Below are 25,143 nucleotides of genomic sequence, written 5' to 3'. Positions count from 1 at the left end.
GTTGGAGTCCTTCTCTCCTCCTCTTTTCCTTCACTTTCTTTACCTGAATTTGAGAAAATCACAGCCACCCCAATAGTCCATCTCCCTCTTAACTCTCTTCTTTGCTTTCCCTTCTTTTCTTTCTTATTGAAAGATTTGTATGCACACCCTCCCTTTGCAAACAAACTTCTACTATCCCTTTCCCTTTCTCTCTCCACCTATCCCTTTCTCATGTCCATATCTTTCTCTCTCTCTCCATCCATCACTCTCACACATGTCCCTCCATCTCTCTCTCTCTCTCTCTCTCTCTCTCTCTCTCTCTCTCTCTCTCTCTCTCTCTCTCTCTCTCTCTCTCTCCCCCTTAGTACGTGAGCATTCCTCCCCCTTTCTCTTCTCTTTTCTTCTTTTTTTCTTGATTTTCTTCTTTGTCTCTTAGCTAACAAATGAGGAAGGTGAGTTAATGGTGAAAGGATTGGTAGGTCCCACCCAACTTTATCACTCTTCCTCTCCTTTTCTTCTCCACCGACAATAGACAAGCCCCCCCTCCCTTTTGGTGCAATGAAATTAATATTTATATATTATATTACTTCCTTTTGTGCAATGTCAAACATACATGTCATCCCATCCCCAAAAGTCTCTCATCTTAACTCCCCTTTGTCTTTTTTTGTCCTATTTTCAAACCATTCCAACTACTATCTTGTTTGTTCCCAATGACATTGATATCTATAATTACATATAAAACTATTATATATATATATATATATTACCATCACAAACATGTAAATTGGAAATAGGGAGGATTAGGTCCCTAAGCTGAATCACATTAGATTTTTGCAAAAGAAAATAGAAAACCCATTTAAATTGGAAATAGGGAGGGGTATTACATTCCTCCCCCCTTATAAAAATTTCGTCCTTGAAATTTGTACGTACCTCAATTGTCAAAAAGATGTGGGTAATTGGACTGCATGTCCTCTTCTCACTCCCATGATGCCTCTTGAATTGTGTGATTCTTCCAAAGCACCTTCACATAGGAGATCGATCGATTATGAAGTACTTGTCGTTTACTTTCCAAAATCTGTGTAGGTACTTCTTCATAGGACAAATCCTCCTTTAACTATAGAGGTTCATATCCTAGCACATGGGAAGGGTCTGTTACATACTTTTTGAGCATAGATACATGAAATACGTTGTGCATACTAGATAAGGCAGGTGGTAATGCAACTCGATAAGCCACTTTCCCAATCCTATCTAGGATTTCAAATGGTCCCACATATCTAGGGCTTAACTTGCCCTTTTTCCCAAACCTCATGACTCCCTTCATAGGTGACACCCTGAGAAATATCATGTCTCCCACCTCGAATTCTAGAGTCTTCCTTCTGTTATCTGCATAGCTTTTCTATTGACTCTGGGCTGTCTTGATCCTCTTCTGAATCAACTCGACCTTATCACAAGTCCTTTGTAAAATCTCTGGTGCTAACAACCTCCTGTCTCCTACCTCATCCCAACATATTGGAGATCTACACTTCCTACCATAGAGAGCCTCATATGGTGCCATACCAATGGTGGCCTGATAACTGTTGTTATATGCAAACTCCACCAATGGTTGGTGATCACCCCAGTTGCCCTTGAGGTCTATAGTGCAAGCCCTCAACATATCTTCTAAAATTTGAATGGTCCTCTTTGTTTGTCCATTTATCTGCGGAAGAAAAAAAGTCAAGTTGAGTGCCCATGGCTTTCTGCAAACTTTGCCAAAAACGTGAAGTGAACCTAGGATCTCTGTCTAACACTTTAGTAACTGGCACTCCATGTAACTTGATTATCTCATCTATATACAACTTGGCCAATTTGTATAATGAATAATTCATCTTAATAGGTAGGAAATGAGCAGACTTGGTCAACCTATCAATAATAACCTATATAGCCTCATGCCCTCTGGAAGTTCTCGGCAATGCTGTAACAAAATCCATAGATATTTGCTCCCACTTCCACTCAGGAATGGGTAAAGGCTGCAAGAGTCCTGATGGCCTCTGATGCTCTACCTTCACTTGCTTACAGGTTAGGCATCTTTCTATGTACTTTGCAATCTCTCTCTTCATGTTTTTCCACCAATAAACCTCCCTAAGATCGCGATACATCTTGGTACCACCTGGATATATAGTGTAGGGTGAGGAGTGTGCCTCACTTAGGATGAGCTATTTCACGTCGGTGTCATTTGGCACACATAACCTACCTCGGAATCTCAAAGTCCCATCAATGGACATGGAAAAATCTGGCTTCTTGCCCTCTTGAACTTCCTTCCTAATTCTCTCTAAGGACATATCATTCCTTTGCGCAGACTTGATCCTGTCAATCAATGTTGGTTGTACTGTCAAAGCTGCCATCAAGGATGTGGTATTTTTCACTATAATCTTTAGGTCAAGACTCCGTATATCCTCTAGTAGGTGTGGCTGACTAGTTAGATGTGCTGCTGAAATCCCCTGAGACTTCCTACTCAATGCATCAGCTACCACATTTGCCTTGCCTGGGTGGTAGCTAATGGTATAGTCATAGTCTTTCATCAATTCCAACCACCTTCTTTGCCTTATATTTAATTCTTTTTGCGTGAAGATGTATTTTAGACTTTTGTGGTCAGTGAAGATCTCACACTTCTCCCTATATAGGTAGTGCCTCCAAATCTTCAAGGCATGCACCACTGCTGCAAGCTAGAGATCGTGTGTTGGATAGTTCTGCTCATACGGCTTCAACTGTCGAGAGGCATAAGCTACTACCTTCCCGTGCTGCATGAGTACACAACCAAGTCCTTTTCTGGAAGCATCACTGTAGATCACTAACCCTTCTGAACTCGAAGGTAAGGTCAATACTGGTGCACTGGTCAGCTTCTGTTTTAGTTCCTTGAAACTGTCTTCACATTCCTCAGTCCAATCAATCCGAACACTCTTCCTTGTCAGCTTAGACAAGGGAAGGGCAATGCTGGAGAATCCCTCCACAAATCTTCTATAGTATCCCGCCAGTCCTAGAAAACTCCAGACCTCTGTAACACTGGTTGGTCTAGCCCAATTCATCACAACCTCAATTTTATTGGGATCGACTGAAATGCCATCTTCAGATATAACGTGGCCTAAAAATTTCACCTGGTCTAACCAGAAATCACATTTACTGAGCTTGGCGAACAATTGGTGCTTCTTCAATTTTTGAAGCACTATCCTCAAATGTTCCTCATGTTCCTCCTCACTTTTGGAGTAAACCAAGATGTCATTAATGAACACTATAACGAACCGATCTAGAAACTCATAGAAGACTCGGTTCATCATGTCCACAAATGCTGCTGGTGCATTAGTTAATCCAAACGACATAACTAAGAACTCATAGTGTCCATATCGAGTTCTAAAAGCAGTCTTGGGGATATCATCTTTCCTAATCTTCAACTGATGATACCCTGACCTAAGGTCAATCTTGGAAAAGACCTTTGCCCCTTGCAACTGGTCAAACATGTCATCTATCCTTGGCAATGGATACTTGTTTTTTATGGTGACCTTGTTCAACTCTCTGTAGTCAATGCATAATCTTATTGACCCATCTTTCTTTTTAACAAATAATACAGGTGCTCCTTAAGGGGATGAACTAGGACTAATAAACCCCTTGTTCAGAAGTTCCTGTAGCTACTTCTTCAACTCCTTCAATTCTGTCGGTGCCATTCTGTATGGTGCCTTAGAGATTGGGGTTGTGCCCGACACTAGCTCAATACAAAACTCTATCTCTCTGTGAGGCGATAAGACAACTAGGTCATCAGGAAACACGTCTGGAAAATCTCTAGCAACCTCTATGTCTACCAAAGTAGGTCCTTGTACCCTTGTATCTATAATGTTGGCAAGGTAGCCTTGGCATCCCTGGTGGATCAATCGCCTAGCCTGGATGGCTGATATTAATGGGAGCGATGATACACCCAACTTAACTCCGGAATAATTGAACTCTTCCTCATCTTTTGGTCTGAAAACCACTTCTTTCTCAAAACAGTGAATACAGGCATGGTAGGTGGTCAACCAATCCATGCCCAATATCACATCAAAATCTTTCATCTCTAGTAATACCAGATTTGCTGCTAGCTTTCTACCCTCAATTTGTATAATACAAGTCTCATACACCATATCTGTTAATATCATAGCTCCTGATGGAGTAGCTACACACAGCTGGTGATTCATGATTATGGGGAGTACACATACCCTTGTAGCAAAACAGTGCGAGATAAATGAATGTGTGGACCCTGAGTCAAATAATGTATATGCAAACTGCTCTGCAATGCTTAACATACCTGACATGCATCATAATAATTATCGTATTGTAAGTTTAATTTATATGAGATTCTACTAACTTAATCATATTAAACAAGGGCTTTAGTGTAGGGGTACCTGACACCACTGATGGTAAAGTCTCTGCATCCTCTGCAGTCATGGAAAAGACCCTTCCTTAAGCTTTAGGCTTCTGGTCACTGTGGGTACTATCAACACTCTGCGATCCCTGTCCTGTCTGTTTGGTCTGCTGCATTTGCTGGCCCTGGAAAGTCTGGCGATCCTGGCGTGGCTGGTAGAACTAGCTGAATTGGCATTGTTGTCCACCCTGATTGCCCTGATTCATGCAATCTCTAGCCATATGCCCATACAATCCACATCTAAAACAAACATTAACCCCAAGTAAGCATTGACCCCGGTGTGACTTCCCACACTTGGGACAAACAACCATAGAAGCTTGTTGGTCATCTCTAGATCTCTATTGTTTTTGGAAATGAGTAGATCAAGCATCAGATGGAGCTTGTGGATGTTTTCCATGCCTTCTATAGTCAATAGGAGGTGATCCTGTACCACACCCAGCAAACATCCTAGCACGTTCGAGCACATCTTTGTAGGTAGGTAATTTCAAAATGATAATGCTAGCCTGGATGTGGGGACTTAACCCCCTCTCAAACTGTCAAGCCTTACATTCATCTGTATCCACGACATGAGGAGCAAATATCGAAAGCTCCTGAAATTTTTGAACATACTCAGATAATGGGTTAGAACCCTGCTTCAATTGAAGAAGCTCACATTCCTTCTTCTGCTGCAAATCAATTGGAAAGTACTGGTCCAAAAAGGCACCTATGAATCTAGCCCAAGTCAATGGTTGTGGACCTTCCTCAAGAGTACGACGGGTAGAATAGTCATCTTTGTTCCCTGAGTATACTGGGCATAACGGCTAGCTGCTACTGAAGTTAACTGTTCATGGATAGCGTTGACTAAAGTACCAATCACATTCATAACATCATATTGTGCCCATGCCGCTACAGCCGGTGACAGTGGCAAAACATCACCCTCTGGATGGTGCTGATGGTGCTGGGGATGTAAATGAGGTGGGGCATTCTCACCTGGTGCCACATACCCGCCTTGGTGTTGATGAGTTGGTACTTCTCCACCATGTGCTATACTAGCAGCCTATTGTGTTGCCCTAGGGTCTACACTAAGAGCATCTTGAACTAGGATAGTCCGACGTGCTCCTCCTCTCCTTCTTGGTGGCATTTTACTGGCAACCACAACAAGAAGAACTTATTAGCTAGCTGCCAACATAACTTTGACAATCTCTTGATTGTAAATTATATCTATCATACTTGAACAATAATCATATACTTAGTTGTCGTATCATTACCAATTCTATAATATTAATAACTCTTATTTCTACTTCACAATTAAAATCCCCAAGTGAAATATGTCTTCTATAACTTATATTCTGTTTTACTCCATAGATAACTATGAATTAAACGACCTAGGTCTAAACTTCCCAAATCCGTCGTCCAATCATTCCCAAAAACTTGCTCTGATACCATACTGTAATGCCCCCAAATTCGGGTAAGATATGGGTGCAGGCCCTCGCGGGCCACCGTTAAATAACAGCATAATCTTCAATTCTTTTACCCAAACACATATACACATCGGAAACTAATATGAAAACATATCAAAATTTCTACAATAGAAGCTAAGTCATCATACTTATAACTTCATTACACATTAACAGTCTTAATATGTCTATATCTATCAAATACATTAAACGTACTGTAATCCATTGTAAAGTTATTACAACATTCTTTCAAAAAGTCTAGCAAAGTCTGGAATAGTTATATCTTCAGATTATTCCTTGGAGGAAGGAAAATCAGCACCTCTATCACCAAATACACATTGTGCACAACGACATGGCACATGTTCTGCCTCTGTAAAATAGTTATATATCATGGGGTAAGCTCAACTAGCTTAGTGAGAAAAACACAATCATATCATGAAGTAAAACATGCATGACTAAAAAAACATCATACAAATCACGTGCTACTTTTGTCAATGCATAAATCTGAAAGTATAATATATCTGATCATACATATACTGACATGCATGGCATTCAAAATCAAATAATTATCAATCTCAACATTATCCTTTTTCTTCTTTAACCTATCTTTTCTTTCTTACTTTTTTTCTTATTCTTTTACCTTTACTTGCTTACTTTTGGGTAGGATGTTTTCCCTCAACGCCTCGCCCTTGTCTTGCTCTTGAGCTCAAAGGATCTGGGTCGTGTCTTGAGAATTCATCCCACAAGCTCCTCTCTCAACGTCTCGCCCTTTTCTTGCTCTTTAGCTCAAAGGATCTGGGTCGTGTCTTGAGAGTGTATCTTTAATCTTTTCTTTTATTTATTTTTTATTCTTTGTTGTCTTGCTTACCAACTTCGGCATCCAGTTGTCACTGTCAATTTCAACATTTGGGTGGAGCGGGATATTGATGGAGCCTTTATGGGTCCTCCCCTGACTGTCCCATACCAGCAGAGTGGGCATTAAAAGACCCCATTATCCTTCCCAGTTCCTCTGTTGGAAAGGACTTTGACAACTTTTAGCTTTGGTCCATTTTACGCCTTAATTTTATCTTATGTCTATCATGCCTTGCACTTATAAAGAAAATCATGAAAACAATATTTGATACATATAAAAATATAAAACAGATCTTAGAGGCAATGACATACATATATATATATATATATATATACTGTAAATGGCAAAACATGCAAGGATATGGCTGAATTCCCCTCACCTGTAGATGATGTACAAAAATTACTGTGAGAACCACTTTCTGCTAACGTTCTCTGGCAATTGTATCACCTACATAAGAATTTATTACTTCAAACTTAATGACTCAAGTATGTAATCACTCCTAAACTTAAGCTTTCACTTTGTTATATATGCTACCGACTGCCGGACTTGATCCTTTTACTTTAAACTCACCATCCAACCAAATCATATACTTAGGCTTTTACATAGTTTTCTTAATCTCCGATTGATGTGGGAGCATTTCTAAATGGCCTAACGACCCGAGCTAGGTCCACAAGACTATGCCAAAGGACTGAAGCTGAAAATAGTAATTGCAGTCCTCTATTTTTAGGTAACTTTCGTGTCAAACCTGAACCAATTCCAAAGGAACTAGTATTCGTGCCCTATATGGATAGAAAGATCTATGAGTCTATTTTCTTACAAAAAAGATGGAACGTCATTTACTATTTTATAAAAAGAGTTATAGCCATTTTGGTAAAGTGCGTTTGGGCTGACTGCGTACTCTTGGAATTCAAGAATTCCTCTAATGATCGAACTTTCATACTACACAGCAGTCCATGGTATGTAATCGACTCTTAGTAGTACTTTAATCAACAAATATTGACTAAGACAGTGGGTAGTTAACTTATTAGATCATGATCCACTATGTGCTCTAATGATTATGACAAATCCATACTAGTAGTCTTAGTAGGACTTTAGTAGGGCCATGTTACACAATCATTTCATATATACATAGCCATAAACTTCCCCTTTCTTTTGTTTCTTTTTCTTTACTCTTTACCATTGGAGCTGGTCTCTTAGAAGACTTCTAGTATAATCAAATCAGATTTAGTGTTCTAGGTTCTATGTATATTTCAATTTCCTTAAAGTAGGTTCCTCTTTTGAACTCATTCAAACAATGCCCTTTTAAAAGTTAAATAATAATGGGATTCCAACTATAGTTGTTTCCAATCTTTTTCATAATTATACTAAACAAAGTTGATTTAAAAATACCAAAATAGGGGAGGAGAAGCCAAAACCTCAGCTAGACAGTAGCAAGCCATGAGGTTGCGCTGCAACTTGGCCTTGGCAGCAGCTTCCTCTCCCAACGCACTTCTCTCTCTCTCTCTCTCCTTCTCTTTCTTTTAAAACTCATGTAACCATGGAAGAACTAAGATTTGAAAAGCTAAAAGCCTCACTACATATAAAACTATTATATATATATATATATATATATTACCATCACAAACATGTAAATTGGAAATAGGGAGGGGTATTACACAATGGTTTGGATTAGGTCCCTAAGCTAAATCACATAAGATTTTTGCAAAAGAAAATAGAAAACCCATTTAAATTGGAAATAGGGAGGGGTATTACAACTAAAACTCCACACTGATTTACATTCATTTAACCAATATATATACAATAACAGTACATTTCCTTACAATATTGCCCTTGTATTGGACAACTATACATAACACCTATTACCCTCCCACAATTTGAGCTGGGATGGAACAGACGCTCAAATTGGATCGCAGCCAGTGGAATCGAGTAGTGGAAAGACCCTTGGTAAAAATATTAGCGAACTGCTTCTCTGTGGGAAGGAACGAGATTTGTAGTTCACCTCTTGCAACCTTTTCATGAACAAAATGATAATCTATATCAACATGTTTTGTGCGTGAATGCATAACTGGATTAGCCACAAGATAAGTCGCACCAATGTTGTCACAATGCACAATAACTGGTTGTTGGAGAAAAATGCCGAGTTCACCAAGCAAATTCTTGACCCAACAAGTGTCCGTGACTGCATACGCAATGGCATGATATTCAGATTCCGTAGTGGACCATGCCACCGTAGGTTGTTTCTTAGCAGACCAAGAAATAAGGTTCGGCCCAAGAAAAATACAATAGCCAATTGTAGATTGTCTAGTGGCCGGGCAGCCAGCCCAATCGGCATCTGAATATGCAGTAATGCTCATCGACAAGGATCGTGTGAGATAAATCCCATATTGTAAAGTGCCGGTAATGTAGAATCCTTTTCACAGCTTGGAAGTGACCCTCACATGGTGCATGCATATACTGACATACGAGATTAACCGCAAATGAAAGATCAAGTCTTGTAAAGGTCAGGTATTGTAATGCACCCACTTGCTGGTGTATGATGTCTTGTATTTCGTCGCAGTTTAATCCAGGGAGTACTGGTGCAACACCTAGACAGCCAAGACGGCGGTCCCAGAATGCAAGTAGTTTAATTCGGATTAGGGTTTTTTCTCGCTATATATTTGTAGCGAGGGTTTCTTTCTCTGTAATGCAAGCAATACTGAGAGGTGTGAGGACGAGCGCTGTAACCTTATTCTCCATTGAAAGTGAAGCAGGATCTCATCTCACCGGGGACGTAGGCAACCTTGCCGAACCTCGTAAAATCCGTGTGCATTGTTTGTTTTTTTTTTCATTATCTTCTGCATCGTTTTAGGGTTGCGTTTCTACAAATTGGTATCAGAGCTCTAGGTTTCCGTTTTCTAGGGTTTACTATCACGATGGCAGGGAAGGGATCGAATGTCAAGTATGACATCAAGAGGTTTAATGGGAAGAACAATTTCACCCTCTGGCGTCAAAGGATGAAGGATCTTCTGATACAACAAGGTTTGGCGAAAACGTTGTTGGGGAAGTCGAAGAAACCTGAAAAAATTACTGACGAAGATTGGGAAGAGATGGAGGAAAAGGCGGTAAGTGCTATTCGATTAAATCTTTCTGATGATGCCCTACAATATATTGTGGGTATCGATTCTGCACCGCAGTTATGGGCAAAACTTGAAAGCATCTACATGACGAAGTCCTTAACGAACAAGTTGTTCGTGAAGAAGCAATTTTACTCTCTACAGATGGAGGAAGGTACGGATCTATTAGAGCACCTTAACATGTTCAATCAGATCGTAAGTAAACTTGCAAACCTGGAGGTTAAGATCGAGGATGAAGACAAGGCGTTACTATTGCTGTCGTCGCTCCCAGAATCATATGATCATCTAGTAACGACTCTCTTGTACGGGAAGGAAACCCTTGAGATGGATGAAGTCGCAGCTGCCCTCATGTCCAATGATACAAGGAAGAAGGCAAGTAGTACGAAATCTCAAGGAGAAGGTTTTTTCGGAGGTGACAAGGAGCAGGAAAGAGGGAGATCAAATCAGAAGGGATCTGGGAAGAGTCGATCGAAATCAAAAAGGGCAAAGACAAAGGTCTCTTGTTACTATTGCAAGAAGGAAGGTTATATGAAGAGAGAGTGCTTGAAGAGGAAGGCGGACTTAAAGAAGAAAGGTGTAGATAAGGCATCTGAGGAAGCTAGCGTGGCTGACAGTTCAGATGGAGATGATGGAGATGTACTCTCTATATCATCAAGTAAGAATCAACCTTCTAATTCTTGGATTTTAGATTCTGGATGTTCATATCACATGTGTCCGCATAAGGATTGGTTTGATACATATCAACCATATAATGGTGGGTCTGTCCTAATGGGGAATGATGCCTTATGCAAGACCATTGGGATAGACACTATCAAAATCAAGATGTTTGATGGGATAGTAAGAACTTTAGCAGATGTGAGACATGTACCAGAATTAAGGAAAAACTTAATATCTTTGGGGGCACTTGACTCAAATGGCTACAAGTACATAGCAGAAGGTGGAGTTCTCAAAGTTATTAAGGGTGTAATGGTTGTCATGAAGGGACAGCTAGCAGGAAACCTATACAGACTCATAGAGAGCACAGTTATAGGTGGAGCATCTGTGACTACAGATGCAGTATTTGATACAGATGATACCTATCTGTGGCATATGCGGTTAGGGCATATGGGAGAAAGAGGATTGATGGAGCTTCATAAAAGGAAAATGTTGAAGGGAGTAAAAACTTGTAAATTGAACTTCTGCAAGTATTGTGTGTTCGGAAAACAGTGCAAGGTTAGCTTCAAAACTGCAAAACATAAGAGTAAAGGGGTGCTTGATTATGTACACAGCGATGTATGGGGTCCTTCAACAACAAAATCTAAAGGTGGGGCAGAATACTTCGTGACCTTTGTTGATGATTACTCAAGGAAAGTCTGGATCTACTTCATGAAGCATAAAAGTGAGGTGTTCACTAAATTTAAGGAATGGAAGGCTGAGGTAGAAAGGAAGACAAGAAGGAAAATTAAATACTTGAGAATAGATAATGGAGGAGAGTACACATACAAGCCGTTTCTAGAATTGTGCAAAGCTGAAGGGATTACACATCACTTCACAGTTCCAAAGACACCACAACAAAATGGTGTAGCTGAAAGGATGAACAGAACACTTCTAGAAAGAGCTCGGAGTATGAGGCTAAATGCAGGGTTGAGCAAGATATTTTGGGCAGAAGCAGTGAACATGGCATGTTTTCTCATCAATAGGTCTCCATCAAAGGTGATTGATTGTAAAATTCCTGAAGAGGTATGGACAGGAAAACCAGTAGATTATTCTATTCTAAAAATATTTGGTTGTCCAGCCTATGCGCATGTTGAGAGTGAGCAGCGTTCCAAGTTAGACTCAAAGTCTAAGAAATGTATCTTTCTTGGTTTTAAGAAAGGTGTTAAGGGATTCAAGTTGTGGGATCCAAGTTCACAGAAAGTTGTGGTTAGCAGAGATGTTGTGTTTGATGAGTCTCATATAGTGAAGTCAAATTACAATTCACAAGCAGTTGATGAAAATAAAGAAGGTTCTACTGTGCAGGTGGAGTTAGGTGAGTTAGAAACAACAAGAGAGAATGAGGAATCAAGTGACTTACCAGGACAACAGGAAGCAGTAGAAGTTCCCTATACTGTGGCAAAGGGTAAAGGGAAGCGTACTCACAAAGCACCTATGAGATACGGGTTTGAGGACATGGTTGCCTATGCCCTCACTGTAGGTACAGGTGATCCATCTTCCTACCATGATGCTATGAGTGATGCACAGCATGATAAATGGATGATAGCTAAGATGGAGGAAATGGAATCTCTACAGAAGAACAAGACTTGGGAGATTGTGGAAAAACCCAAGGGAAGAAAAATCATTGGGTGTAAATGGGTCTTTCGTAAGAAAGAGGCAGCATCTGAGAAGGAGCGTGAAAGATATAAGGCCAGACTTGTAGCCAAGGGCTATGCACAGAAGGAGGGGATAGACTACAATGAAATATTTTCTCCGGTGGTGAAACACACTTCAATCAGGGTACTACTTGCTTTGGTGGCCATGTATGATTTAGAGCTTGAACAACTTGATGTGAAAACTGCATTTCTTCATGGTGACTTAGAAGAACAGATTTACATGGAGCAGCCTGAAGGTTTCAAGGTGCAGGGAAAGGAAGACCATGTTTGTCTGCTTAAGAGGTCGCTTTATGGCCTTAAGCAATCTCCTAGGCAGTGGTACAAGTGCTTTGATTCTCACATGATGAAGATTGGCTACACAAGAAGTGAGTATGATAGTTGTGTTTATTAGAAAGTGTCAAGTGATAATTCCATTATTTTGTTGATGCTTTATGTTGATGACATGCTCATTGCTGCAAAGAACAAACATGATATAGTCTCTTTGAAGTCTTTGTTGAGTGCTGAATTTGAGATGAAGGATCTTGGTGCCGCTAAGAAGATCCTTGGCATGGAAATCCTTAGAGATAGAAATGCAGGTAAACTTTGGGTAACTCAGAAGAGGTATATTGAAAAGGTGCTAGAGCGTTTCAATATGGAAAAGGCTAAGCCGGTTAGCACTCCGTTAGCTGGCCACTTCAATTTATCTGAAAGGGAATGCCCTACAACACATGAGGAGGTGGAGCAGATGTCTCAAGTCCCTTATACTAGCGCAGTTGGGAGTCTCATGTATGCTATGGTTTGTAGCAGGCCGGATTTGTCTCATGCAGTCAGTGTTGTTAGCAGATACATGAGTAATCCAGGGAAGGAGCATTGGAATGCAATTAAGTGGATCTTCAGATACTTGAGCAAGACTAAAGATATAGGTGTTTTGTTCAGTGGCAAGGGAAGTTCTACAGAATTGGCAGGTTATGTTGATTCTGACTATGCCGGTGATTTAGATAAGAGGAGGTCTACTACATGGTATGTGTTTACATTGGCTGGTGGACCTATATCATGGAGGGCGATGCTTCAGTCTACAATTGAATTGTCCACTACAGAGGCAGAGTACATGGCAGCAGTTGAGGCTGCCAAGGAAGGAGTCTGGTTGGCTGAACTAGTTCGTGAGTTGGGGTTGGAGCAAGGAGGTGCAGTGTTACATTGTGACAGTCAGAGTGCCATACATCTTGCAAAGAATCAAGTGTTTCATGCAAGGACAAAGCATATTGATGTGAGATTTCACAAGATCAGGGAGCTTGTGTCAGAAGGCAGTATTCACTTGAGAAAAATTCATACAGATCTCAATCCTATAGATATGTTTACAAAGCCAGTTACTACAGAGAAGTTCGAGTCCTGTTTGGACTTGATTAATATTACTCATTGTTGAAGATGAGGGCAATTGTAGTTTAATCCGGATTATGGTGCCAGTTGTAGTTTAATTCGGATTAGGGTTTTTTCTCGCTATATATTTGTAGCGAGGGTTTCTTTCTCTATAATGCAAGCAATACTGAGAGGTGTGAGGACGAGCGCTGTAACCTTATTCTCCATTGAAAGTGAAGCAGGATCTCATCTCACCGGGGACGTAGGCAACCTTGCCGAACCTCGTAAAATCCGTGTGCATTGTTTGTTTTTTTTCCATTATCTTCTGCATCGTTTTAGGGTTGCGTTTCTACACCACTATACTTCTGTACTCCGTAGGATCGGACAAAAGTGTCGACATATCTTTAGATAAATGAGTCTTTTGTGCAATTGGAGTAGACATAGCTTTAGCATTGGTCATATTAGTCCGTTGCAATAGGTTAGTAGCATATTTTTGATGAGATAAAAACAGCCCATTTGATGTAGAAGTAGCATGAATCCCAAGAGAATAATGAAGATTGCCAAGGTCGGTCATGGCAAATTCAGAATTTAGAGCATTGATAATGGATTGAAGCAAATGTGAAGTAGATGCTGTTAACAGGATATCATTAACATACAATAATAGTACTGCCATATCATTAGCCTTGCGAAGAATAAACATTGAGTTATCAGCCTGACTGCAAGAGAAGTCATATTCTACAATATACTTGGTGAACCGTTGAAACCACGCACGTGGGGCTTGTTTGAGCCCATACAAAGCACGTCGAAGCTTGCATACGTGTGTAGGGTGATCGGGGTGGACAAAACCTTGTGGTTGGGTCATGTAGACTTCTTCTGTGAGTAATCCATGCAAAAATGCATTCTTGACGTTTAGTTGACGAATAGGTTAGGATTTGGACATTGCCAACGATAAAACCATACGAATGGTGACAGGCTTGACAACCGAAGTGAAGGTGCTTTGTAACACTCTATAGTTCCATCAGCTTTGTGTTTGATCTTGAACACCCATTTGGACCCTATCGCATTTTTATTTGGTTGAAGAGGCATCAATTCCCAGGTGTTATTGGTGAGCAAGGCATTGTATTCCGAAGCCATTGCTTCCTTCCATTGCGGAAATTTATTTGCAGTAGTAAAGGATGTTGGTTCAAAAGTCGGGGCTGAATAGATAGACATAAGTGAAGGAAGAACACGAGATTTACGGGTGCCATCCTGGTTACATGTAACCATATGTTGTATGGGCAATGGAACCATCGGTGATCGGTTAGAGGGGAGTGGGCTCGTGATATGTGGTTGGGTAGAGGCGGTTTTAGGTGATAGAGATAAGGTATGAGGCGTTGAGGTGGAAGGAGCAAAAGTAGGAGCATTTAGGGGAGGAGAATTTGAATTGTGAGTTTGTGTATTGACAAGTGGAGGTTGGTTAGGATTTGTTAAAGAGGAGTGAGAAATGTTAGGAGTAATTATAGAGGAATGTTGAGAGAAAGTGGAGGAGTTGATGGGATTGGGTGAGAAGAACGTGGAGGATAGAGTTATAATTATGCATGGATTTAGGAAGTTTGAAGATGAGGGAAACTGGAACGGTTGTGGGCACCTAGTTGGAAATTTGGAATTTCAGAATAAGGGAATTTATCCTCAAAAAATTTGACGTGGCGAGAGATTAAAACTTTGTTTGTTGAGAGATCAAGACATCGGTAAGCCCGATGATTTTGGGCATAACAGCGGAATAAGCAATGAGTAGAGCGTGGAGCCAACTCGTGTTTTGCGTTAGCCGTTTGATTGGGATAGCAAGAACATCCAAACACCCGTAAGACGCTATAATCAGGGGTAGTGTGAAAGAGAAATTGGTGTGGAATTTGAAATTTAATGACGGAAGACGGGAGCATGTTTAACACATGTACAACAGTAGTAAGAGCTTCAACCCAAAAGGTGGGAGGCAAATGAGCATGGAAGAGAAGGGACCGAATCATATTTGAGATGGTACCATGTCGGTGCTCGGCAACGTCATTTTGTTGTGGTGTGTGGGGGTAGATTTTCGGATTTGAATACCATTTGTATCTAAAAATGATTGAAATTTTGAATCAATATATTCACCACCGCCATCACATTGGAAAAAGATTATTTTATGTTGAAGCATATTTTCAACCTTGGCCTTAAAAACAACAAATGTTGGATAGGCATCAAATTTACGTTCCAAGGGAAAAACCCAAGTGTAACCAGAATAATCATCCACAAATACAATGTAATATTGGAATCCAGAAAAAGAAGCTACAGGGGATGACCATGAATCAAAATGAATTAATTGTAAAGGTTGTGTGGACCGAGAAGGGGACACTAAGAAAGGCAATCTCGTGCTCTTCGCAGTCTCACACGCATTACAAATGAAGTTTGAACATGTATTGGAAATAGGTAGTAAATGGGATCGAGTGACAGAAGCTAAAATGAGTTGACGGGGATGGCCCAGGGGCTGTGCCAGATTGAGGATGGAACCTGAATAGTGGTTAGAGCAGTCTGATCGGAACCAATATGAGCAACGCTTGGTGGAATAGGGTGGAGGGAGCTCTTGCTATTGCAACGAAGGAGCGATGTTTTGTCGCATAATCCTTGAGAGAAAAACCAAATGAATCAAAATGAAGAGAAACATTATTATCAGTCGCAAGTTTCTTAACTGAAAGTAAACTTTTCTTGAGATCAGGAACAACAAGCACATCTTTGAGTTCAAAACGATGGGGTGGGAGTATGAAAGTAAGCATGACCAGTATGAGTAACACGCAAGAGATTACCATTACCCACAAAAAAAAAATTTAGGACCATAATAAGGTGACTAGGTATAAAGAATACCTTCAGATGGGGTCATGTGGGATGAGGCTCCCGTGTCTGGATACCAAGAGTGATCACTGAGTGATTAAGTGTTCATAGCTGCAAAAGATGTTGGGAGATCATCGGCTAAATAAGCTTGATTAAATCTATTCTGACATTCTAGGGCACTGTGGTTGCTTTTCTTGCAAATTTGACATTGGAGACATTTGTTAGAAAAGGTAGGGGGAGGAAGAAGACCATTAGATAATGGGGAAGAAGTAGAGTGGGAGTTGGTACGAGGCTGGTGGGAATTGGAAAAGTTGTTGGTATGGGTATAACTATGACCACGACCAATACTGTTGTTGTAGTTTGGAGAATGGAAGGAGCCATATCCACGAATCTTCTTCTTGCCACCACGGAATCCACAACCATGATGGCTGAAAAATACCAATTGATCAGGCGATGGGGCTTGAGAGTGTTGAAGACGAATCTCTTGAGTGAGGAGTTGAGATCTAAGTTCTTCAAAAGTGGGTAGAGGTGGACGAGCAGTAACAGCCACAACATAACTCTCAAAATTAGAGGGCAAACCAGTTAACGTTTGCATGACTATATCTTCATCTGCAGGAGGATGACCAATAGCAGTAAGGGAGTCTGAGAGAGCCTTAACCAAGTGAAGGTAATCAGCCATGGTGAGATTGGCTTTCTTGAGAGAAGAAAATTACATTTTCAGTTGAAGATATTTGGCATTGGCCTGATCATGAAAAAGCCATTCGATTGCAACCCATGTGTTGTCTGGCTGTGAGAGAATTATACGCCTTTAGGATATGTTTCAATACATCAATGGACAAGGTTGCATTGATCCAAGAAACAATCTTGTCATCTACCCATTTCCATGAAATATAAGCAGGGTTAGAGATGCAATGTCCATTGTCATCCATGAGAGTGGTAGGAGGAGGATCCGTTGAACCATCTACATGAGGCAATGCATCATAGCTGTTAAGGACAGGAAGAAAAAGGGTTTGCCACATGAAAAAGTTGTCATAATCAAGATTTATGGGAATAAGAGTTTTGACATTGGAAATTTCAAAGACAGGATGTGTAGTAGAGGAAGATGGCATTGAAACAAGAGAATTAGGGAGAATAGGAGGAGAGTTTTCGATGTTGGAGGGACTGTTTGTTTTGGGTGGAGAAGAGTCCAAGTCCATCATTGCAGAAGATAGGAAGAAGAAGATGTTGTAGAAGGAGAAAAGTTTGCAGAAAAAGAAACCTAACGCTCTGATACCAGGATAAGTGAAACTCTATTGTATATAAAAACCTGCATTGATTTACATTCATTTAACCAATATATATACAATAATAGTACATTTTCTTAACAATATTGCCCTTGTATTGGACAATTGTACATAGCACCCATTAGCCATCACTTTATTGGCTTGACTAATATCTGGGTTATGCTTTGAGCAGTGAATCAATAAAGTATGGAGACAAGCAACCCTTAGAGCATGGATTGAACTAGTTGGAGGGGACGAAGAGAACTTTCAATTCTTCAGAAGGCTAGAAGAGCAGAAAAGAGAAATATTAGGGAAAAAAAAAAGAATAAAATCAGAGGAAAAAAGGAAACTCAGCTCTACTTTCAGCCAAACCATGATGAAGAAAAGAGAAAAAACATAGGAAAAAAAAAATTCAGCCAAAACTGGTGGAAAAGAGAGAGAGAGAGAAACCCCAGCACGACGAAGCTCCAAAGATTAGGATAAAGAGCTACATAGAGAAGGAAAAAAAAAACCCTTCTCACCGGCGACCTAAGATGGCAACGATGAGAAGTGCACTTCTCGCTGGTGACGAAAGGAGAACTATTCGTCGGCGACTGTCTTGTCTATCTCGGCTGGAACTCATCTAAACCCTTGGTCGCAGGTATGGAGAAGAGGAGAGAAGGAGAGAAGGAGAACGAAATGGTAAAAGGGTAAAGAGGGATATTTTTGGAATAATAAAAATGGGTAACTTATTAGTGTTTTACTCAAAAGGGCAAAAGCATCATTTCAAAGTATTCTGTAACGCTGACTGACGACAAGGGGTCCGAGTCCAATTTCGTGAAAGAGAGGGGGTGTCCATCTAATATTGGCATTCTCCAAGGGGTAGCATTGTAAATTACACTTTAGGTATTTAAAAAGAGAAGGTAGAAGAAGATGTATATTGTATAACTTCAAATAAAGAAGAATATGATTCAAAAAAAAAAAAATTGGTTAAAATAGGGAGTTATAGTGAATATAGGCTCTCTCTCCTCATTTAATAGATGCCATATCCACGGACCAGGTATGTTCATGAACATTCACTTATATGAAGATTCACCGCTCTCTCGTATTACTCCACCAAGCATCTACTAAAAGTCCTTTTTCCTAACTCCCTCCCAAGTGAACCCAAGTGCTTTTCACTAACTATCAAAAACCCAAATTGGAGGTTTTTCATGATTGTTGAATTTGATGCCTCCCAATACAATGGGACACGGATTCTTACTCCTCCGCCCACACATAAAAATGTAGTTCGAAACAAATGGGTGTATAAAATTAAACAAAAATCCGATGGGATCATTGGAATGTATAAAGAACACCTATTTAAGGTTTTGATCAAGGAGTGGACTACACTGAAACATTCAATCTTGTAGTTAAACCCACAACTGGTCGTCTCATTCTTGCACTTGGAGTTGATTTTGACTAACTAATCAAACAATTAGATGTCTAAAATGCATATGTGATTTAAGTGGAGATCATGGCAGTTGGTTGTCGCACTAGTCTCTTCAAGGATTGGTCTAGGTGCAAGTAGCTGGCCCAAATACCTTGATTAACAGGAAAAAAAAAAAAAAAAGATATCTGAAATGCATTTGTAAATAATAGTGAAAATTTCTCTCAGTAAAAAAGGGAGAGAAAGAAAAAGACCTGAAGAAAAATGATTCCCGACATAGACATATAAGTTGTCGAAATCACACATCATTGGAGCTCTGATCCGACATAAACCACCGAAGAAGGGGCAAAATGATGAAGTTCACATAACAACTCCCTTGCTTCACGTGTATCGAGCCCCATATTAGGGATGTAATTAGATAGTCGAAATCCGAATTAAAATTCATATTCATATCCATTTAGGGGTATCCATATCTGGTCAAAGGATATCCAGATTAAAATCCGAATTATCAGAAAAATAATTATTCGATCCGATTAAATAATCAGTACATGATTTTGAGGGTTCTTAAAGTTTAAACTAGTTCTAGAGAATGAGGAAAAGAGTTAAAATAACTTAGAAAGATGGATTAAGAGCAAATTATATTAATTGGGGGAATGAAGGTCCGGATTGCACAAGTCAGAGAGTAAACTGATGATTAAAAATCCGAATTCAATTAACATTCGTATTTAATTAGGGATATCTATATCTGATCAAGAAATATCTGAATCCGAACACATTTGATCCAAATTCAATATTTATCGGATCCGTTATATTCCTACATAATATGCACTATGAGCGATTTGCACCTTACCTTTTGAATATTCAACGTGTCATCTCATAATTCCACTATACACGATACGTAGCGCACCCCCGCGCTACAAAGAGTTCTCTGAAGTTTAAATTATTAGCAGTTCTTGGATTAAGAACTTATAATTAGAATCTTATTACTCAATCTATATTAAATCCTTCACCCTTTTCGACTTTCTGGTTGAATTTGATAATTAAATCATTGCTCATTTTCCCATTTGGGCTTTTTCTGTCCTAGTATAATGTCAGTTGGTTGAAATCAAAATTCAATTTGTTGGTTACAGTTGTTGCTGTTATTGATAAAGAATCAACGAGGGATTGATGAATTATTGTATCTAATGTTGATCTTGATCAGTACTGTTCTTGATGATTTATTGCTTTTATTTCTTTATGCTTTCCACTTCTTGATTTATCTTCCATTCATTGTGTCATTGAAGTTGATAAACTTGTTTGATATATGGTGCTTGGATTTTGAAATTTTGAATGTGTTGTGGGATTTGGAATGACATGTGGAATTTGAAATGGGTGATTGATATCATAGTTGCATTGAACTTTGGATATAGACATTTAGATAATGGGATTGTCTGAAAGACACCTCTATAGATGTATTTAGAACTTGCCCCTTGTCTTATTTCAAAAATGTTTATAAGATTGGGGTATAAAATGGTTTTTGAAAATGATTTGAAAGTGACATCATTATATTATTATCAAATGATGTCATTGTCTTGTAAACTATACCACACCAAAACAAAAGGGTAAAAAGTAAGGTTACAAATTATTTGACGTCTGGAAGGTGTCAATAAGAAAATCCCCTTTGGATAATAATTCCTCAACTTGTGGGTCTATATTTCTAATTTTTGGTTTTGTAGTTGAAAATTTAAACGTTTAAAACGCATGCCATCCATCTTTCATTTTCTTGTGGTTCTTGAAATGTTGGACCTTTTTTTGACCATCTTGAACAAATAATTTTTGTCATTTCTATTTAACTCAGAGGATTCAAGAGAGTGCCTGAGACAGAGCAAGAAGAAGACTAAAGGAGAAATGGAGCAAGGGAGTACCTTTGATCTGTACTTCCTCCCCGAAGGTATTATTTCACACATTCTATCCCACACATCTCCTCCAGATGTATGAAGGTTGTCGATTGTCTCAAAGATTTTTCGATCAGAGGCCGATTTTGACTCGGTGTGGGAGATGTTCTTACCCTCCGATATCCACCAGATCCTCTCTTCATTGGTTTCTCCGTCTCTTCCGACATTATCCTCTAAGAAGGAGCTCTTTCTCCATCTCTGTGATAATCCCCTTCTCATCGATAGAGGAACAAAGGTAAAACCACATCACCCTCCTTCAATGGAGATTAAATAGCTAGAGCTAAATCTGCACACGTATCTAGCTCTCGCAAATCTCATTATCCCATACTTCACCGTGGTCGCTACTCACCAATGCTTGTCTTATTGCAGACCTTCGCATTGGAGAAATGCAGAGGGAAAAAAGTGTTATGTGATTGGAGCAAAAGAGCTTTCTATTATCTGGGGTGGTCCCCCATGGTTTTGGAAATGGAGATCCCACCCCGAATCCTGGTAATCTAGGTCCTCTCTCTCTCAAACCTCATGCCTCCCTCAACGTATGTGTTAAGTTATCTTATGGGTTTCATGAATCATGATTCATCTTTGAATGTTTCAGGTTTTCAGAGGTGGCTGAGCTCTTTATGTGTGGTGGCTCAAAATTCATGGCAGAATGGAGACACGACTACTGTCTCCAAACACAATGTACGGAGCTTACCTGGTGCTCGAGTACATGCACATGGCCCGTGGATTATGGACACTTGCAGAAGTCTCAGTCAAATTGGCTAGTAGTACTGGTGGTGTTAAAGAGGGAGACGTGAAGTATGTCTCTTTGAATCCTGTGATGCTAGAGGAAGCAGTGGGGGATCCACATCTAGAGGGAAAAGTGCCTAGGAAGAGAGTCGATGGGTGGATGGAGATAGAGATGGGTGAGTTCTTCAATGAAAGAGGTGAGGATGGGGAGGTGGAAATGAGTCTCATGGAGGTCTATGGTCGTACCTGCAAGTATGGTCTCATCATCCATGGCATTGAGCTTAGGCCTAAAGAGAACCAAGGAATCCATATGAGCATGCTTGATTAATTTGATCTTACTTTCCTGATGATGTTTAGATGGCATTATGTGAGTCTGTTTGTTATTGTTACCTAAATCACAATGCCCCTACTTTATACTAATTGGGCAAGAGTTGCAGCAGATAAAGTTTTGTTTTGAAGCTTCTTCTTTGCGGTTCAAATTTCTATTTAGACACGTAGAAGAGATCACTGCTCAACCAACATATATTACAACTAGAGAAAGCTAGAGGTTAGAGTTTGCTTGTAATGAAGCAGAAGTAAATGAAAATAGGAACAGAGGGCTGAGACTCTCTGTTTGTTATGACGAATGAAGGGGGAAGAAATGTTGCATGATATAGGAGCAAGAGGCACTTCCAAGTACTGAAGGTGGCGATCTTTCTCTGCCTTCATGTCTTTATCTCTCTCCTAGTTGCCTTTGTCTGGCCCTTCCAAGTTTTCCTTCCTTTGTTGACCTTGTATTGTATGGTCACTGACGATTCATATGATTCATGTTGAGATTCTTAGAAATACCAGATTTTGTCTGCCCATTAGATATACATATAAGAATGGTGAGATGGTGAGATGGTGCATGGTGCATGGTGCTCTCACATTGTTTGGTTTGATCCAGACGAAAAAAGAGAATGGCAACACCGAGCTGCAACGGAGGTTCTGCAGAGAGCTTCTGTGCAACAGATGCTGGCATTGACATCTTGGCCACATGAAAAACAGTTCTTACGAGAGGGAGGAGGTGGTGCATATTCTCCATTAGTTCATCACCTGCAAGATGCAAATCCTCACCATTTAAAAATAATATTAGTTCCTTATATACTTAATTTAAAATAGATCGATATTATAAATATTTTCCTGTTTCAAGAAAAGTAATTGAGATTTTATATGGATCTCATCTAATTTATATTATTATAAAATATTGTGTGTTATTTAAATATGATCATAAAACTTTGCTCCTAGAGAGGGTATAGACAACCTTGCCCTAATAACCAATATTGTGTGTTTAGTTCTTGCAACTAAACAATGAAAAATTTAAGGAACAACAAATAAGAACAATGAAAGTAAAACAAGAAGAGTAAACACTAGCCTGAACGACTAGGTCTCCAGTTCTTTGGCAACAACTCGAGATGCATTTAGTTGTCTTACATAATTGTCGGGATATTCCCCACTCCAGAAAAAAATAGCGTAAGCCTTTTTGGAGTATCTTTCTTCATTAGCAGTGCTTTATTCTTTTTAAGATTTTAAAAAGAATAACATTGATTATGAAAATAATGGAAAATAAAATTCACTTAATATATAACTTGAAAATCGATCTTACTTCTTTTATATAGCCCCAACCAATAACTTCCACAATAGTAATATCCTATTACAATTTTTTACGAGTCCTGACAATATGGCCCCAAAAAAAAAATTCTTGGTAATGGTAATAATAATAGTAAGAATTAGATTAAGGGCTCGTTGTTTCAACCATAAAATGAGTCAAATGACATTTTATGACGACAAGGAACAAGGGGTGGGATGAATGGATAATGGATCATAAGTTGAAGGCAAGAATATAGGTTGATGTGATAATTCTGCCATGAATAAGGAGCAACTCACATTGTCAATTTTATAGAAGTGGAGGAAATCTAAAGGAACTTTTCCTGGTTGATGCTACTCAATTTACTTTCATATTTTTTTTCCCCATCATTATTGGCATTAACACCAATAGCCCACTAGAGGTGACACTAGTTTCTCCCTAACATTAGATTACATATATTTGAAGAATAATGGAGGAAAGAGAAGTTTTCTCATATATATTGAGCTTTAGTCAATATTCTTCTTGTTTTTCTTTTAATTAGTAGAAAAAAAAAAAAATCTACCACTCTATAAAACAAGAATAAAGACTATTGTCTGTACTTATCATAAAATAAGAAAATAAAAGATTATTGTCGTAATTGTGTCCATCAAACTTGAATGATGCAACATGTGTTGGGTTTGTGGGCTTCATTAATCAAGGTGATCCAATGGGTCCCTAACTGCTAGGCCCACTCAAGTGGATAAGCTTAGCCCACTTTATTGTGGGAATGGATTAGGGTTACAGATGTACTATATATAGTCGTTATGATCTCTATAGTCGTCACTACTTGAAGTCGTAGTTTCACCCATAAAAACTATGTGAAAATATCTAAGTGAGAGACTGTAGAAGACCTAGAGGGAGAACCTTGTACGGACATTATTCATCATCTTAAGCTTATTCGTGATCGACACACTCAGGTGCAAGGTACACATCTTATTTCCCAATGATTTCAAATTAATCATGTTTTTACTTTATGTGTGGGAACCGATTAAGGTTCAATGCAAACCCTAAATATTCTAACAAGTGGTATCAGAGCAACCACAAAGCATGAGAATCGATGTATGCCATTTACATATTTTGATTCTCCAAATTATTCTTAATAGTCATTGCATCTTCAATTTAAGGTTTAATTAAAAATAAACGAATAAAAGGGGAAATTTTTTGTTGTGACCATGGTCTTCGTCATGGCGGCAGCTATTACTATGTATAGTCTAAACCCCTCGGTTGATCCTGCTTCGGGTATGTATGTTGTTGTATTGATTACCGATCAATTGGTTCAAGTATTTGAGTGTTCATTAATTTCTCGAATTTACAATGTTGAAGAATTTGGTCTTGCTCGTTGGTTTCCCTAATTAATATAAGATTTTCCTTTTGGGAAATCAAATTTACATGTCATTATAAATTTATTTATTTATTTATTAATCAAAATCAACTTGAACTGCCAAAGATGCCATTAATGATTATGGCCAGCCATGGTCTTGTCTCACATGTGAGATGCCCCATCCTTGTTTCCTTACCTATTGTCGTCTCTTCTGAAAATTTTTTTCTTCTACCATCGGCTTTAAAAGGGATTTCAAGATTTCAAGTTTATATTCTCAATATTAGTCATCGGAATCAAGATTACAAGACGTGGGTGAATGTTCACTGGTGCAAAGAAGGTTGATGGTGGCGTGTGAAGTTGTCTTCTACAGCTGCCTTGAAGGAGTTGCAAAATATGAAAGAGGGTTCTATTTATCTAACTTATAGTGGGATATTGTGGCTAGATTTGGGAGCAACGAAAGGCGGTCAAGGATGAAATTTTAGGGTTTTTTTCTTGCCTGGTATTTACAAAATTTTTTTT

The 25,143-nt window shown here is 39.2% G+C and overlaps 1 protein-coding gene and 1 pseudogene across 1 annotated transcript in view; both read left to right on the top strand.

Annotated features, from left to right (window-relative positions):
* Positions 1–20,885: 20,885 nt before the first annotated feature.
* On the top strand, positions 20,886–21,986 carry LOC122091575 (annotated as a pseudogene).
* Positions 21,987–24,112: 2,126 nt separating this feature from the next.
* LOC122091572 overlaps positions 24,113–25,143 on the top strand; it is a 34,841-nt gene continuing 33,810 nt past the window's right edge. Inside the window, exon 1 of the mRNA XM_042661581.1 lies at positions 24,113–24,227. The gene's annotated coding sequence lies outside the window, so the exon portion shown is untranslated. The remainder of the gene's footprint in view (positions 24,228–25,143) is intronic.

This window comes from Macadamia integrifolia, chromosome 10 (assembly GCF_013358625.1).
Source record: "Macadamia integrifolia cultivar HAES 741 chromosome 10, SCU_Mint_v3, whole genome shotgun sequence".
NCBI classification, from domain to species: Eukaryota; Viridiplantae; Streptophyta; class Magnoliopsida; order Proteales; family Proteaceae; genus Macadamia; species Macadamia integrifolia.
This window is presented reverse-complemented; position numbering and strand designations above follow the sequence as displayed.